Genomic DNA, 10,714 nt, shown 5'->3' on the forward strand with positions numbered 1-10,714 from the left:
GTTTACATGACGTTATTCAATGACACGCAGGTCATACAAAAAAATAATGACAACTCCTATGGCTCCTGCCGGTTGTCATACTCATCGACATGCAAGTCGTGAATCCTATTACAAAGAACATGATCTCATACATCACAATTCATCATTCATCACAACTTCTGGCCATATCACATCACATGATCAATCGCTGCAAAAACAAGTTAGACGTCCTCTAATTGTTGTTGCATCTTTTACGTGGCTGCAATTGGGTTCTAGCAAGAACGTTTTCTTACCTACGAATCACCACAACGTGATTTTGTCAACTTCTATTTACCCTTCATAAGGGCCCTGTTCATCGATTCCGCTCCAACTAAGGTGGGAGAGACAGACACCCGCCAGCCACCTTATGCAACTTGTGCATGTCAGTCGGTGGAACCGGTCTCACGTAAGTGTACGTGTAAGGTTGGTCCGGGCCGCTTCATCCCACAATACCGTTGAGCAAGAAAAGACTAGTAGAGGCAAGTAAGATGACAAAATCCACGTCCACAACAAAGTTGTGTTCTACTCGTGCAAAGAGAACTACGCATAGACCTAGCTCATGATGCCACTGTTGGGGAACGTTGCAGAAAATTAAAATTTTTCCTACGGTTTCACCAAGATCCATCTATGAGTTCATCTAAGCAACGAGTCTAGGGAGAGAGTTTGCATCTACATACCACTTGTAGATCGCGTGCGGAAGCTTGCAAGGTGATGATGTAGTCGTACTCGACGTGATCCAAATCACCGATGACCTGCGCCGAACGGACGGCACCTCCGCGTTCAACACACGTACGGAACAGCCACGTCTCCTCCTTCTTGATCCAGCAAGGAAGGGAGGAGAGGTTGAGGGAGATGGCACCAGCAGCAGCACGACGGCGTGGTGTTGGTGGAGCTGCAGTACTCCGGCAGAGCTTCGCTAAGCGCTATGGAGTTGGAGGAGGTGTTGGGGAGGGAGAAGGAGGCAACCAAAGGCCAGGGCACAAGGTATGAAGTCCCTCCTCTCCCCCACTATATATAGGGGTGCCAAGGGGGGGTGGCCGGCCCTAGGAGATCCAATCTCCTAGGGGGTGCGGCGGCCTAGGGGGGTTTCCCTCCCCCCCAAGGCACCTAGGAGGTGCCTTCCACTAGTAGGACTCCTCCCCCTTGGAACCCTAGGCGCATGGGCCTTGTGGGGCTGGTGCCCTTGGCCCATGTAGGCCAAGGCGCACCCCCTACAGCCCATGTGGCCCCCGGGGATGGGTGGCCCCACCCGGTGGGCCCCCGGGACCCCTCCGGTGGTCCCGGTACAATACCGATAACCCCGAAACTTGTCCCGATGCCCGAAACAGGACTTCCCATATATAAATCTTTACCTCCGGACCATTCCGGAACTCCTCGTGACGTCCGGGATCTCATCCGGGACTCCGAACAACATTCGGGTTACTGCATATACATATCCCTACAACCCTAGCGTGACTGAACCTTAAGTGTGTAGACCCTACGGGTTCGGGAGACATGTAGACATGACCGAGACTCTCTTAGTCAATAACCATCAGCGGGATCTGGATACCCATGATGGCTCCCACATGCTCCTCGATGTTGTCATCGGATGAACCACTATGTCGAGGATTCGATCAAACCCTGTATGCAATTCCCTTTGTCAATCGGTACGTTACTTGCCCGAGACTTGATCGTCGGTATCCCAATACCTTGTTCAGTCTCGTTACCGGCAAGTCACTTTACTCGTACCGTAATGCATGATCCCGTGTCCAACACCTTGGTCACTTTGAGCTCATTATGATGATGCATTACCGAGTGGGCCCAGAGATACCTCTCCGTCATACGGAGTGACAAATCCCAGTCTCGATCCGTGTCAACCCAACAGCTACTTTCGGAGATACCTGTAATGTACCTTTATAGTCACCCAGTTACGTTGTGACGTTTGGTACACCCAAGGCATTCTTACGGTATCCGGGAGTTACACGATCTCATGGTCGAAGGAAGAGATACTTGACACTTGCAAAGCTCTAGCAAAACGAACTACACGATCTTTTATGCTATGCTTAGGATTGGGTCTTGTCCATCACATCATTCTCCTAATGATGTGATCCCGTTATCAACTACATCCAATGTCCATAGTCAGGAAACCATGACTATCTGTTGATCACAACGAGCTGGTCAACTAGAGGCTTACCAGGGACACAGTGTGGTCTAAGTATTCACACGTGTATTACGATTTCCGGATAATACAGTTATAGCATGAATACAAGACAATTATCATGAACAATGAAATATAATAATACTTTTATTATTGCCTCTAGGGCATATTTCCAACACTAACTTCGTAAACTATCTCCTTGCGTTTACTATCCGCATAACTCTTCTGCCTGGACGGCTACCTTAAGTCGGTCGCGAATCAACTTAACCTTCTCTTCAGAGTCTTTGATTAAGTTTGGTCCGAACAACTGTCGATCTCCAACTTGATCCCACGATAATGGTGTCCTGCACCTCCTTCCGTACACGGCTTCGAAAGGAGCCATATTCAAACTGGCTTGATAACTGTTGTTATAAGAGTACTCCGCATAGGGCAAATTGTCATCCCAACTAGATCCATAATCTAGCGCACAAGCTCTCAACATGTCCTCCAGAATCTGATTGACTCTCTCGATCTGTCCATCTGTCTATGGATGAAAGGCTGTACTAAACTCTAGCCTGGTACCCAAAGTTTCATGCAACTGATTCCAAAACTTTGAAGTAAACTGGGTTCCTCTATCTTATATAATGGTCCTCGGAACTCCATGCAGACAGACGATCCTGGTCATGTATATCTTTGCCAACTTAGCACTCATATAAGTTGTCTTCACCGGGATGAAATGGGCTACTTTCGTCAAGCGATCAACTACATCCCAAATAGAGCCATAGCCTGAACGAGTCCTAGGTAATCCAGTGATAAAATCCATGTCAAGTTTATCCCACTTCCATTCGGGTATCGGCAATAGCTGTAGCAATCCTGTTGGCTTCTGATGCTCTGCCTTGACTCTTTGACATACATCGCATACTACTACATACTCGGCAATATCCTTCTTCATTCTTGTCCACTAGAAACTTTCCTTCAAATCCAGATACATCTTGGTGTTGCCGGGGTGAATCGAGTAAGGCGAATCATGAGCCTCCTGAAGAACCAACTTCCTAATCTCAGTGTCATTAGGCACATAAATACGGTCCTCAAACCATAATGTGTCGTGCTCATCCTCACAAAATCCTTTAGCCTTTCCTTTACTCATTTTTTCCTTTATCTCAGCAATCTCCTTGTCCGTCTTCTAGGCTTCTCTGATCTGACCCAATAGAGTGGACTGAATTTCCAATGCTGCAACATAACCTTTTGGAACTATTTCCAAGCATAGCTCTCAAAGATCATTTGCTAACTCCTTCGGTAATCCTCCGGTTATGAGCGTGTTAGCATAACTCTTGTGGCACAACGCATCTGCTACGGCATTGGCCTTTCCGGGATGATAGTGCAATCTCATGTCATAATCTTTTATGAGCTCCAACCATCTCCTTTCATGAGGTTCAGTTCTTTCTGCATGAAGATGTATTCCAAACTCTTACGATCCATGTATAGACCACAACGATTACCGATGAGAAAATGCCTCCATGTCTTCAGCGCATGCACTACGGCTGCTAACTCCAAATCATGCGTAGCATAATTAAACTCATGAGGTCGAAGCTATCGTGAGGCATAAGAAACAACTCTTCCTTCCTGCATAAGCACACCTCCAAGTCCTCGACGTGAAGCGTCGCAATATACTTGAAAATCCTTGCGTTGGTCTGGGAGAATCAGCACTGGGGCTGTAACCAAACATTTCTTCAACTCCTGAAAACTGGCCTCACAATCCTCAGTCCATTTAAACTTGGTGTCCTTCTTCAATAACTCCATCATGGGCTTTGCAATCTTGGAGAAATTCTCAATAAACCTCTGGTAATAACCTGCGAGTCCAAGAAAACTCCTGATTTCTCCAACTGAGGTGGGTGCCAACCATTTAGTGACAGAAGCAACCTTGATAGGGTCTACTGTTATTCCTTCTCCAGATATAACATGTCCAAGAAATCCAACTTCCTTTAACCAAAACTCACATTTGCTGAACTTTGCATACAACTGATGTTCTCTGAGCTTCTCAAGAACCAAACACAAATGCTCCTTATGCTCTTCTTCATTCTTCGAGTAGACCAAAATATCGCACCGTGACGAATTTATCCAAAAACTCCATGAACACCTTGTTCATCATACTCATGAAATATGCAGGGGCATTAGTCAAACTAAATGACATCACTGTATACTCATATAGCCCATACCTCATGGTAAAAGCCGTCTTAGGTATATCCTGCTCTCGGATCTTCAACTAGTGATAACCTGATCGAAGATCGATCTTGGAGAAAACTTTAGCTCCTTGCAACTGTCAAACAAATCATTGATCATTGGCAGAGGGTATTTATTCTTGATTGTCACCTCATTCAGCGCATGATAATCAACAACCATCCTGAAAGATCCATCCTTCTTCTCCACTAGAAGCACTGGGGCTCCCCAAGGTGATGAACTTGGTCAATGTAACCTTTCTCCAGTAACTCCTTTATCTGCTTCTTAATTTCCTCCAGATCTTTTGCTGGCATCCGATATGGTCTCTTGGATATTGGTACGGTGCCTCGCAATAACTCAATCAAAAACTCAATGTCTCGATCCGGTGGTATGCCTGGTAACTCCTCTGGAAATACATCAGGATAATCCTGCACCACTGGTACTTCCTCCTGAACAACTCCTGTTAAGGAATTCACCTTAGTCCTCCTCGGCGCATGCCGGGATACATAGTTGATCCTCTTTCCTTCTGGGGTGGTGAGAAGAATTGATTTACTGGCGCAATCAATGTTTCCCTCAAACTTGGATAGCCAATCCATGCCTAGTATCACATACAATCCTTGTGACTCCAGAACAATCAGGTCGGTGGGGAAAACATGTCTACCTATGGTTACTGGCAACTGATAGCATCCCCTACTAGCCATATACTCTTCTCCTGGGGAACTTACTAACATAGGTGACTTAAGGGCTACGGTTGGCAATTTATACTTATCCATAAATCCACTTGATATGAATGAATGCGATGCACTAGTATCGAAAAAAACAAGTGTGGTAAATGCATTAATCAAAAACTTACCGACAACTGCGTCGAGTTGATCCTCAATCTTCTCCACACTGATGTGGTTCACCTGACCTTTGGTGAAGGGGGTGGGATTCTTGGCAGAACCTCCATTTCCATTATTGGCTTCAGGACAATCATTGGCATAATATCTGGTCTTCTGGCACTTGAAACAAGTAACGTGGCTCAGATCCCTCTTGGCTAGTGTTGAGGTGTTGGAACAGTTCTGATTGCTGCTTCCTCCATTCCCATTGCCATTCCTGGGGCCACTATGGTTGTGCGAACTTGCTCCATTGTGTGTGTGTCCTCCATGGTTATGCCTCCATGGTTGTGGGTATGTCCTCCCGAGTACGGGGTATAGCGGGGCTTCTGCTGAGTTCCAGAATTGTTCCTCCCCTGTCCATACTTCTTCTTGCGATTGTGCTGCACGGTGATGCGCTGCACGCTAGGAAGGCGGCGGCCTTGACGGGCCGGCTGGGCTTCGGCCCAGTTTGCCCAGAAGTTTTTTTTAATAATTTCGCAGCAGACAATAAAATCCTAAAAAAATATAAAAAAATTCTAAAGATTCCATAAACAATTTTCACCTTCCAAACCTAATAATTAGGGCAAGACGAACATTTTTCTAGATAATATGCAATTTTTAAAAATGCCATTTTTTCTAATTCAAATAAAATACAAATAAAATAATAATTTGATTTTAAAATTCTTTCTCCAATATTTCTCTTCTGTTGAAGAAGTCATATTATCTTCTCTCATTTATTTTTAATATTGGAAATAATTGGAGAGAAAAATATAAAATCAAATTGATCCTCTTTTCAAATATGAATTTTGTGAAATCTCCAACTCTCTCCTTGGGTCCTTGAGTTGCTTAAGATTCTAAGATCACAACAAAATGCAAAAATAAATATGATATGCATATGATGATCTATGTATAACATCCAAATTGGAAAATGGGATGTTACAGCTGCTTTAAATGACAGTTCATGGCGTTTTCTCGAGGCCACCGTCGATGCCTTCGACAAAGACTACAAGGTGTTTTCTCAATATGCCCATGCTTACCTCAACTCGAGAGCAGTAGGTTGGTGCTGGAGTGGCTCAGGAAACTCACCACTACGACGAGGGCACCCACGATGTGGAGGCCTCGCCCTCTTCCATGTCCAAGGAGCCAATCATCATCGATATATCCGACGATGAGGAGTAGCTTGTGTTATTAGCTCACCATAAGGACCTATGTTCAGTTTGCTAGCTACGCCGGTTAGGCATGCTCGGTTTACCCATTCCATGTGTTGCTACTACCTTTCCTTAACAAATTCTAGTGAGTTATCCTATGTACTTTTACCATGCAATCTGTTGCTCTACTGTATATGTTCTATATGTCGTGCAATGTGGTGCTCACTTATTAACTATTTGGTTACTTGATGTGTTCAGTTATTTGGTTCAATTCTGCAAATGTTACATTCAATTCTTTAGGGTGCAATTTTGTATTGTCTTCCATGTGAGAAATAAATTGAACTTATCTTTACAAAATACATGGGAAACAAATACAATTGCTTTATTTCCAAGTTGTCAAGCATACTTGGTTTGGTTAACTGTCTCATCTTCTAGTATGTTATATATTGTGCAATGTGGTGCTCAGTTAACATTTAGTTCATTTGTTATGGTGTTTAGTTAACTGTTTGGTTCAATTCTGCAATGCAATGTTTGATACGTCTCCAACGTATCTATAATTTTTTATTGTTCCATGCTATTATATTGTCTGTTTTAGATGTTTTATATACATTATTATGCTATTTTGTATTATTTTTGGGACTAACTTATTAACCTAGAGCCCAGTGCTAGTTTCTATTTTTCCTTGTTTTTGAGTTTCGCAGAAAAGGAATACCAAATGGAGTCCAAACGGAATCAAACTTCACGATGATTTTTCTTGGACCAGAAGGCACCCAGAGGACTTGGATTCCAAGCCAGAAGAGCCACGAGGCGGTGGCAAGGGTGGAGGGCGCGCCCTAGGGAGGGGGGGGGGCGCCCCTACCTTGTGGACCCCTCGGTGACTTCCTGACCTAGCTCTTCGTCCTATATATATTCACATATATTCTAAAACCCTCAAGGGAGTCCACGAAAATACTTTTCCGCCGCCGCAACCTTCTCTTCCTGTGAGATCCCATCTTGGGGCCTTTTCTGGCATCCTGCCGGAGGGGGATTCGATCACGAGGGGCATCTACATCAACCCTATTGCCCTTTCGATGAAGCATGAGTAGTTTACCTCAGACCTATGGGTCCATAGCTAGTAGCTAGATGGCTTCTTCTCTCTCTTTGATTCTCAATACCATGTTCTCCTCGATCTTCTTGGAGATCTATCCGATGTAATCTTCTTTTGCAGTGTGTTTGTCGAGATCCGATGAATTGTGGATTTATGATTAGCTTACCTATGAATATTATTTGAATCTTCTTCGAATTCTTATATGCATGGTTTGATATCTTTGTATTTCTCTGTGAACTATCGGTTTGGTTTGGCCAACTAGATTGGTTTTTCTTGCAATATGAGAGGTAGCTTTGGGTTAAATCTTGCGTGATTTCACCCAGTGACAAACTAGGGGTAGCAAGAAACGTATTCGATTGTTGCCATCAAGGATAAAAAGATAGGTTTTTCATCATATTGCTTGAGTTTATTCCTCTATATCATGTCATCTTACTTAAGGCGTTACTCGGTTCTTTATGAACTTAATACTCTAGATGCATGCTGGATAGCAGTCGATGTGTGGAGTAATTGTAGTAGATGCAGGCAGGAGCCGGTCTACTTGACACGGACGTGATGCGTATATGCATAATCATTGCCTTTGATATCGTAATAACTTTGCACTTTTCTATCAATTGCTCGACAGTAATTTGTTAACCCGCCGTACTATTTACCTTCATGAGAGAAGCCTCTAGTGAAACCTATGGCCTTGGGTCTATTTTCCATCATATTTGTTTCTGATCTACTATTTTGCAACCCTTTATTTTCAGATCTATAAACTAAAAACCCAAAAATATCTTGTCTTTTATTTAGTTTATCTATCTCTATCAGATCTCACCTTTGCAAGTGACCGTCAAGGGATTGGCAACCCCTTTATCGCGTTGGGTGCAAATGTTTGACTGTTTGTGTAGGTGCATCTATTGGGGACCCGCACGTTTCTCCTACTGGATTGATACCTTGGTTCTTAACTAAGGGAGATACTTATCTCTACTGTGTTGCATCACCCTTTCCTCTTCAAGGGAAAAACCAATGCAAGCTCAAGAAGTAGCAGGAAGAATTTCTGGCGCCGTTGCCGGGGAGATCCATGTCAAGCATACCAAGTACCCATCATAAAAATCTCATCTCTTGCATTACATTATTTGCCAGTTGCCTCTTGTTTTCCTCTCCCCCACTTCTAAAACAATTTTCAGAAAAAATACAAAAAGATTTGCCTTTTTATTCGCCCTTCTTCTGTTCGTCTTTTTGTTTGCTCATGTGTTAGATTGCTTGGTTTGTCACGATGACCCAAGAGAATACCAGATTTTTTGACTTTTACTATACTAACAATAATGATTTTGTTAGTACTCCGATTACTCTCGCCACTAGTGTGGAATCTTATGAAATTAATGCCACTTTGCTAAATCTTGTTATGAAAGATCAATTTTTCGGCCTTCCTAGTGAAGATGTCGCATCCCATCTAAATAATTTTGTTGAGTTGTGTGATATGCAAAAGAAGAAAGATGTGGATAATGATATTTTTAAATTGAAGCTATTTCTGTTCAAACTACGAGATCGTGCTAAAACTTGGTTTTCATCTTTGCCTAAAAATAGTATTGATTCATGGAATAAGTGTAAAGATGATTTTATTTCCAAGTATTTTCCACCCGCTAAGATGATCTCCCTTATAAATGATATTATGAATTTTAAGCAACTTGATCATCAACATGTTGCACAATCTTAGGAGAGGATGAAATTGATGATACGAAATTTCCCTACTCATGGTTTAAATCTATGGATGATCATACAATTTTTTTATGCTGGATTGAATTTTGCTCCTAGAAATATTTTAGATTCGGCTGCGGGAGGTACTTCTATGGAAATTAATTTAGGAGAAGCTACTAAACTCCTAGATAATATTACGGTTAATTATTCATAATGGCATACCGAAAGATCTTCTACTAGTAAAAAAGTGCATGCAATTGAAGAGATTAATGTTTTGAGTGGAAAGATGGATGAACTTATGAAATTTTTTGCTAGTAAGAGTGCTCTTATTGATCCTAATGATATTCCTTTGTCTACTTTGATTGAGAACAATAATGAATCTATGGGTGTAAATTTTGTTGGTAGGAACAACTTTGGTAATAACGCGCATAGAGGTAATTTTAATCCTAGGCCATTTCCTAGTAATTCCTCTAATAATTATGGTAATTCCTACCACAATTCTTATGGAAATTATAATAATATGCCCTCTGATCTTGAGAACAATATTAAAGAATTTATTAGTTCACAAAAGAATTTCAATGCTATGGTTGAAGAAAAATTGCTTAAGATTGATGATTTGGCTACGAACATGGATATAATTTCTCTTGAGATTGATTCTTTGAAAATTTATCTATTACACCCAAGTATGATATTAATGAATCTATAAAATCTATGAGAATTTCCATTGCTAAATGTAAAGAAAGAACCGCTAAGATGCCTGCTAAGCGAGATTGGTTTGTAAAAGCGTGTTCTTCTAGTGTTTGTGAAAATAATGATGAAGATCTTAAAGTGATTGATGTGACTCCTATTGAATCTTTGTTTTCTAAAATAAATCTTGATGAAGATGGGACTGGACATGAGTCAACTTTAGCTAGAAGGCATCCCAATGATTTGGAGTTTATAGATCTTGATGCAAAAATTGATAAAAGTGGGATTGGAGAGGTCAAAACTTTAAGTAGCAATGCACCCACTCTTTTGGATTTCAAGGATTTTAATTATGATAATTGTTATTTGATAGATTGTATTTCCTTGTTACAATCCATGTTGAATTCTCCACATGCTTATAATCAAAATAAAGCTTTTACTAAACATATCGTTGATGCTATGATGAAATCTTTTGAAGAAAAGCTTGAATTGGAAGTTTCTATTCCTATAAAACTTTATGATGATGTGCTAGGTTTCTTTGAATTTGATGATTGTTCCTTAAATTTGCATCTTGCGGATTCCACTATTAAGAAACCTATGGGAAGGATTAATGATGTTCTTATTGTTGAAAATAGGAATTATGTGCCCGTAGATTTCATTGTTCTTGATATAGATTGCAATCCTACATGTCCTATTATTCTTGGTAGAATTTTCCTTAGAGCGATTGGTGCAATTATTGATATGAAAGAAGGAAACATTAGATTTCAATTTATGTTAAGGAAGGGCATGGAACACTTTCCTAAAAATCAAATCAAGTTGCCATACAAATCTATTATGAGAGCCACTTATGGATTGCGTACCAAAGATGACAATACCTAGATCTATGTTTTTATGCCTAACTAGGGGCATT

This window comes from Triticum aestivum, chromosome 1B, assembly GCF_018294505.1.
Source record: "Triticum aestivum cultivar Chinese Spring chromosome 1B, IWGSC CS RefSeq v2.1, whole genome shotgun sequence".
In the NCBI taxonomy this organism is placed as follows: domain Eukaryota; kingdom Viridiplantae; phylum Streptophyta; class Magnoliopsida; order Poales; family Poaceae; genus Triticum; species Triticum aestivum.